Raw genomic sequence first — 8668 nt, forward strand, 5'->3', positions numbered from 1 at the left:
GCTGATTAGAAATTAAGTGTTAACGAGCAGTTGGACAGGTGTACCTAATAAAGTGGCCGGTGAGTGTATTTTGTGCATTTCCTTCAAAAGACCCATAACATATATATTATTAACWGCAGAACATGAATAAACAGAGCTTAACATACAACTGCCTATGATTTACTGCAGTGCTTTGAGACATTGATACTGATATTGTGGTCAGTTATATCGCAATGACAACTTTGCAATACACTGTGCAGCCCTGATTTGAAACCTTTTACCTCCAACACGTGTTAGTTTGTCTTGTTACATGGTTATATTTGTACTATTTTCTCAAACTCACTTTTTACAGCTTAGTTTGTTGTATATTTTTGTGTTTGCAAGGTATTAAATTTTTTTATTTTTTGCTTATTTATCACAATTGTTCCATTTTTTGTTTCACTTGCACCTATATTACAGGATATTACATTTTTTAAACGAAATTTAGAAACTAATTGACAATTGACACCAATAGTACATCTGGGGGTGGGGGTGTGGGGGTCAGGGTCTTTATTCCCATCCTGTTCCCCGACTGCCATTTGGGGAGGGGGTCCTGCAGAAGGGCGGGCCGCCAGGTGCGGTCCTGGGCTGTGGGTGGGCTCGGGGCTTGGACGGTTGCCGGGGCTGGCTCTCCATCCTCCCTGGTGCTGCTTGGTCTCCTGAGGGAGGTGTGGCTCTTGGTTCCTGTGGGTGGCCCCCTGGCCGGGGTGGCTGCCGGGTTCCGGGGGGTGGACGGCTGGGGGGTGCACTTGGTCATTGGCGGTGTGGTGGGGTGGTCATGGGTGTGGCTTCTCTGCGGCGGGGGACTGGCCGGGCGTCCTGGTGCGGCCCGGGCCGGGCCTTGGCTATCTGCTCCTCTCCACCTCAGAATAACTGGGTCTACCTCCTGGGTTTGGGTGTGTGCTGCCTCCATCAGGGGGTGGGTGCATGTCCTGGACCTGGGGGGTATAGAGTGTGTATCGGGGGTATGAGTGGAATGTGGCGTCCTAGTATGTCTTTGATTAAGTGGGGGGTGAGGATGAGGTGGGATGTTGTGACTGTGTATGTTTGGGTATTTGTCAGGCTGCAGTCTGGGCTGCCCCTACTGCTGGTTTATCTGGGGGCCCGTTGCTACTCAGGCCCCCGGTGGGGTGTGCAGCTGGCTGCCGGCGTGCTGGGGGCTCCTGGGGTCTGGGGCTGGGCGCTGGGGTGTGCGCCGGCCTGGCCTGGTGACTGCCTGCTAGGGCTCGGGACCTCTGGACCTGTCGGGCTTTGGCCTGGAGGGGGTGCGCCCTGGGGGCCCGGACCTCTGTGCCCTTTCCTGGATCTGCTCTGGTATGGCGGGTGCCGGTGGGGCCCATGAGTTTGTCGCTGCTGGCCCCGGGGGCTGTGCGTGTGGTCGCTGGGGGGACTCTCCCAGTTCTCCCATATGGTCTGATCTAGGGGGTTGGTGGGCGGATCTTCCTGTGCGGGTGCCCCTTGGGGCTCTTCGCTCGGGATCCCTCTTGGGCCCTTGGGCTCTGGTCTTCCCTATGTCTGTCTCGTGTCTTGGGGGTTGTGTCTCCGATCCTCCACAGTCAATATTAAATATTCCATTGGAGAAATCTTGTATGTACACTCATGTTCACAATTGCTCACAGACAGGTGTTCTGATCCGGAGGGTTCTGACTGGTCGCTGAGTGTGTATATATGTCTGTGTGTATATACTGACAATATTTATGAATGTAGGCATTTATGTATGTATGTATATCTTTATATACATACATATACTGGGGTGTACCCTATTGCCGGTCAGTATTTGTTCCTACCCTCACAAGGGCTGTGTATTGGCAAGAATTTGGCAATACATATATGTGTATGGGTGTATGGGTATGTGTATATATTTATATATGCCCTCCATGTATTTATCCATTTATTTTTCAGGTGAGCGGACAGATGTTGGGTGTGTGGTCCTGTGTTTTGTTGGTGTATATTTAATACTGTATACTTCTAATCGTTATTTCAATCTTTCTATCTTTCTAATTTCTTCTCTCTCTGTTTTTCTCTCTGTCTCTATTTTCTCTTCACTAAAAAAAAGTCACTGATGATGAAGAAATAAATAAACCAAATAAACTAATACAGTATTTGGTTTAGTTTTCTACTGAAGTGACACAAAAGAAGAAAAAAGAAACTAATTGACAAAAATACATTTTTATGAACTGATAATTATGTTTATACTGTAAGTTTTCTTTACTATACCTGTTAACGTCTAATGCAATTCTGAATTAAGTTAAATTAAAACTCAAGAACTGTTTGAAGACATGCATACCCCCCACATCTTTCCATGCCTGAGTTTTAAACTTTTAATTAAACCATTAAACCTTAAAACCAATATTATGCACAATCTCTACTAATATTGTGGAACATCTCAATGAGTGTCTGCTGCTGTCACATCAAATCTTAGACCAGTGTCTGTCTGGAAAACACAGCGCTCAATGTGCAGCAGCTGAAGGCAGGGGTGTTTGTGCTCTGCCTAGCCTACATGGGACACGAAATGTCACCTCTCTGGTGGARAAGGAGCTGAAACTTGTGTGTGAAGTTGAGAGTGGTGAATAAATACAGTCGAGATTGGTTCCTGAGCACACGCTGTGACTGACTCCTGAAGGGCTCAACTTTATTTTACTCTGGAGTTTTCCATGATGTCCGGTTGGTGTGGGCCTACTTACGTATAAAGATCAGCACCTCCAAATGTGAGGCCCCTGTTCTCAGTCAAACGAGGGGAGACTTCACTCTCTGTGAGGTTGTGGGTTTAGGGTGCTGGGTACAAGGCAAAGCTACTCTATTACCGGTCAGTATTTGTTCCTACACTCACTAGGGCTGTGTATTGGCAAGAATTTGGCGATTCGATACATATAATAACAGAGGGGTCACAATACGATATATCCCGATATATTTCGATACTGTAAACAAGGCGATATATTGCGATATATTGAGATTTTTTGTCCAAAAATTCTATTAAATAAAAACCTCTTACTGAAAAAAAAGAAGAAAAGCTAATGTTTACTTACAGTGCTAATGCTACCCTTACTCTCTGATGCTCAAGAGGTAGAGGAGCCAAATGGCTGGCTCACTGCTGCCAACTAGTGGACAGRGGCTGAACTACAACWTAAAAATGAACGGTTGGCAAGAAGGTTGACATTTTAAACCTTAATTAAAAATCGATACTGGGCTTTAGAATATCGATACAATATCGGGAAATGAAATATCGCACTATTTCAGTGTATCGATATTTTCTTACACACCTAACCCTCACCTATGGTTACAAACTCTGGGACTGAATGAAACAGATTGTGGACGCAGGTGGTTGAAATAAGTTTTCAAAGCTATTCAATTGGTGGCCCGTGGGCTATATCCAGCCCGCGAGTGACTAGAGTTTGGCCCACCAATTGCTTCATTTACCTCCTAAGCCCAAACCCCTGCTTTTCTACTTTAATTACTATGAGTTAAACATACTGTAGACTAGGGCTGGGCGGTATGGCCTCAAGTTCATATCACGGTATAAATTAAACCCCTTCATGGTAACGGTATATATCGCAGTAGAGAATTGTCATGAAAAGTTAAAATAATGCAATTTTTAGRGCATTTTTTGCAGAAAACAGTAATCTTAATTAAACCCAACATTTTTGCTTTAATATCTATCTGCCTGTCAAACAATTTTCTCTGACAATTTGGTGTGAAAAACTACAGTTGTTAAAACTTCACTCTGCACAACGTGCAGTGAGAGGAGAGGAGAGGAGAGGGAGGGAGAAGGAAATGTTCCTGCGACACGACGTAACTTTTCTACAGCGGGAGGAGGCAATTTTGAGGATTTATCCTCTCTATACGTGTTTTAAAACGCTATAATTTCTTCATTATATTTCGAACTCCTCCTGCTCAGTTGTCTCTGCACTCGCAGCACTGTTGACACAGGTGCGATGACGTAATGACGATAGGACGGTAGAGTATAAATTTCTCCCGTAGGCCAACTTCATACCRTTTCTACCGCATACTGTATACCGCACAGCCCTACTGTAGACATRTTTGGTGTCTACAGAGACGTGTGTATCTTGGCTAGAAGCTGGTAAAAACCATTTCTATGCACACTCAAGACAGTTAAAATTACAAGCAAAAGAAAATAAAACTGAAAGCGAAAATGAAATTGGTTTAAAAAGTTGGCAAGTTAGAGATGACAAAATAATATTTGTGTTTAATTAAAGGCAGAATGTCTTTTTTATATTGTTTTATTATCACTACATTTATTACACAGGGTTCTGTATGTTGTATCCATGGTTAAATACAGCAAAATAAAATATTTCAAAGGTAACAGATATTTGTAAAACTTGGTTTATTTACATAACGACTTCAATGTCTGGATGTTTGGCCCCTGAGCTGTTGGCCTGCAGTAACTGTGGCCCCCAGAGCAGTTTAGTTGAATAACCCTGGAGGTGTTTTTTGGAATCTGATGCAGATGTTCCTCCTTATGCAGGAGTCAATACGGTTCTATAGAGATGGCTGTAAAAAGAGATGTTTGCCTCCTTTATTTCTGTGTAGTCAAAACATGTGGTTGTTAGTATGACGTGCTGATGCCAGCTTACATCGAAGCTTTTAATTTGAAGACCTAAACCGGAAGTGGTCCTGCACTCCCTGTGTTTTGACTTCGGTTCTACAGATGATGTATGTTGTCGGTAAACTCGGCACATTTAAACCACTTGAAGCCCTCCAAATTAACCCTGCAGAGAGTTGATTCTGTCAGAAAAACGCAAAATGTCCAGTCACCTCATGTACCGGAAACTACTTTCGTTCTCCTGAAAGGTGGGAGAAAATTTCATGTCCGACACCCCCCCACCCCCACCAGCCCGGTTTAACAAAAGTGCTCCAACGCAGAACGGGCTGGCATCAAACAGCAGTCGGTCTGATAGCGCTAGCCTGCTAACACCGACAGGTCCGGTAAAATGTAAACGGCACCAAAGAAAAGTCCCGTATTTTTGAACCGATGTTACAGTCAGCTGAGAAGCTTCCTGACTCCGCTCACAGCTCGACAGCCTCACACATTAAAAACAAAAACACATCCAACCAGAACGTAGACCGGCACTTTAAAGGCACGTACCTCACCGTATGCACACAGGTACACTGGCTTAAATCCTCTAAACAGCTTTAGGTTCAACCATTATCAACAGTTTTCCACTATACTGTACACACACAGAAGGCCCGCCCCCGTCGTGTAATGCTGAATGTGAGTGAACCATGGTTTTGATTGACGGATGGATCCAACCAATAGGAAGCCTCGTTAGATTGTCGCGGTCACAATTGCAGTCCCAGTAGTTTGTGATAGTTAGGATTTAAAATGAGGCCGGATACACTGGTGTGTGACAGCACATCATTGTTTCAACCATGTTCTGTATGTAGTTTGTTTATATGCATTAAAAAATGCAATCAGCAATGCTCATTACATTGAGAAAAATAAAGKCTTCTTGTTTGTTTCAGAAGAAACCTGTTTAAAATGTGACTGTGGTTGATGGTCTCACCTGGGTAAGGCAAAATTAAAAAAACTCGTCCTAGCCTCCCTTTAAGGAACAGCCTACATATCACCCACTTATGATCATTTGATGCATGCGAGTTCTAGTGAGCTGTGTTAGAATGAGTAATGACTTGCAGCTACTACCACATCAAGTTTTAGCTCGGTCTCTGTGAGTCTTCTGAGAGATTCAGTAAAATCTTTTGGTTCATAGGATATGTTGCTAATAGATAGAGCAGTATTTCCCAAAGTTGGGGTCGGGACCCAAAGTGGGGTCCTGAAACATCAAGGTGGGGGTCCTGAAAAGATTTTCTGAATTAATGACATTTTTGCCTTAGTTGTTACAAATGAGTGCGGTTAGTATATTTAAAATGGATAATATTGTTGCTATGCCCATGTTTAGCTGGCCTAATGCAAATGTTTATCATCCAAAAATAGCTGGGGGCACAAGTCTCTGCTACTGTTATTTTGTGGGTCAAAAGCTGAAAAGTTTGGGAACCACTGCACTTTGGTTCCCAAAGTTGGGCTTGGGACCCAATTATGGGTCATGAAGCACCTTGGATAATCTCCAGAAATCAATTTAAAGGGTAATAAAATAATTRCTGATGTAATATTTTCCCTATAACTATTACAAAAACACAAAATAAGTATAAATAAGTATTTATATTTGTGTACAAGCTGTTTAGATTGTCAAAAAGCCTGTGTTTTTAGGGTTATTAACAAAGTTCTTGTACTCAGACCAGTAATATTTGGAGTCACAAGTTTTTGCCATGAATATTTTGTGGGTCAGAAGATAAAAAGTTTGGGAACCACTGAGATAGAGTGTACTTCAAACAGTTTCAGTGTTTTATAATATTTTGCAGTTTTTTTTAGCACATATATTAAGACAGCTTATCTTTGCTCCTCAGGCTGCACAGATATTTCAATAGTTTCATATTAAAATAAAGACAGTGTTTTATTGTGAAATGCAAGAATTCAAGCTGATTTAAAATCTATTAATTTGATCTTATTTGATCCCTCATCTTTCGGACACCTTTGCAATCATACTATACAAATGCTGCCTTTTGTTTGTAATTTGTTATGTCTGTATATCTGTCTATATAGTGTGTAATAATGGGATGTGATGTTGGTATCTGTGTGTTTTTATGTTCTGCAGAACAGGAGCCTGCTGTAAAACCGCAACTATTAAAAGCCAGGCCTGATTTCTTTTAATCTTTTCCTGTTTTAAAAATCCAACCAGTTCCCAGGGAGCTGGTGTCTGTATCCAGTACTCAACAGGTGAGGGGCGAGTACACCTGCATGTGCCACCAGTCCATTACTGAGACGCACAACTACACACACAAATATCAGTGATGCCTGTCACGTGAATGACATTAAAGGTCTGGTAAAAATGTAGAAATAACTAATTTGTTTGTTCCAGTACTGAAAACCAGTGCAGCTAAATAACTGATTAAATTACAGAAGACCACCAACAGATGGCGCAGCCCCTGAAGTACAGTAGGATTGGAATCATCAACAGTGAACTGAAAGTAACATAAAGTTACTGTAAAACGTTTCCAGAAAAGAGGAACAAGGTTTAAAGCTCTGTCATCTATCAGACAGCTGGTATCATCATGTCAGGTTTAATCCTCCTGCTGCAAAATGAAAAGACATTCAGAGATACAGTGAAACATGCAGGTAAGTCACGTTCTTATCACTATTTACCTCTACAACATGTGAAATTGGGAGATTTTACAGCCAACCATCTAAAAAAAAAGAAAGAAAATTTACTAATAGACATATTTTATGTTAATCTTCGCTCCTTTGACGTGGTAGGCGGGAGTTCTCCTCAACACACTCTCCTGGCACTACACATTTTGCAAGATCTTTTCTTAAAACGGCATTAGCTCATAAAGTCAACATTGTCTGTCTTTTAGCAAAGTAGCTCTCGAACAGATGGATTTCAGCAAAGTTCTCAAAATGTAATCCTTGGATGTACATCTGGAGCAGGGGCGGTTCTAGGGGCGGGCCACAGGGGCATTGGCCCCAGCTGAAATCTGACTGGCACCCTGAAGTGTCCCTGTCCTGTCACTCGTCTGTCCTTTACCTGGGAGTGATGTTGGTAGGGTGTGAGGGTGGTCCGGGGCGTGGCTTTGCTGGGGCGGGGGGCTGGTCGGTCAGACTGGTGTGGCCCGGGCTGGGACTTGGCTGTCTGCTCTTCTCCACACCAGATTGAAGGGGTCTACCTCCTGGGTTCAGGTGTGAGCTGCCCTCTGCGGGGGGTGGGTGCATATCCTGGACCTGGGGGGTATAGAGTATGTATGAGGAGTGTGAGTGGATTGTGGCATCCATCTTGTGTGTCTTTGAATGAGTGGGTGAGAGGATGAGGGTGGGACTGTGGGATTGTGTCTATGTATGCTTATATTTTTGTCAGGTTGGGTCTTGGGCGGCCCCTTCTTCGGGATCATTTGAGGGCCCATTACTCCCCTGCCGTGCTGCCCTCTGGTGGGTTGTGCCTTTGCCCGCCGGTGCGCTGGTGGCTCTCATCCGGGGCTGGGTGCTTGGGCATGTGCCGGCTCGGCCCGGTGGCTGCCCGGTGGGGCTGGGGTCCCTCTGGTCCTGTTGGGCCTTGGCCTGGGTGGGGGGGGGGCTGGGGGCCTGGGCCTCTGTGTCCATGCCTGTATCCACTCTGGCGTGGTGGGTACCAGCAGGGCCTGTGAGTTCGTCGCTGCTGGCCTCAGGTGTTGCTGTGTGTGGTCGCTGGTGGAGCTCTTCCGGTTCTCTCCGGTGGTCCTCTTTGGGGGGTGGGTGGGCGCCCCTTCCGGCGCAGGTGTCTCTGGGGCTGCGCGCTTGGGGTCCCTCTTGGGGTCTTTGGCGCTGGTCTCCCTTATGTCGGCTTCCGGCTTTGCGGGTTGGGTCTGTGGTCCCCCACAGTCACTTTGAAACATTCCACGGGAGAGATCCATGCATGCTTATACCGCACACAAACAGGTGTTTACATCCTGGGTTTTCTATTCGGGCACTGACTGAATGGCATGTGCATATGTGTATGTATAGATATACTGTATGTATATGTGTATGTGTATACATATATGAAAGTGTTTGTGTATGTAGGTATGGGTATGTTTATGTGTATATGTTTAAATTTATATGTGTATA

Source organism: Austrofundulus limnaeus, unplaced genomic scaffold, assembly GCF_001266775.1.
Source record: "Austrofundulus limnaeus strain Quisiro unplaced genomic scaffold, Austrofundulus_limnaeus-1.0 Scaffold988, whole genome shotgun sequence".
NCBI classification, from domain to species: domain Eukaryota; kingdom Metazoa; phylum Chordata; class Actinopteri; order Cyprinodontiformes; family Rivulidae; genus Austrofundulus; species Austrofundulus limnaeus.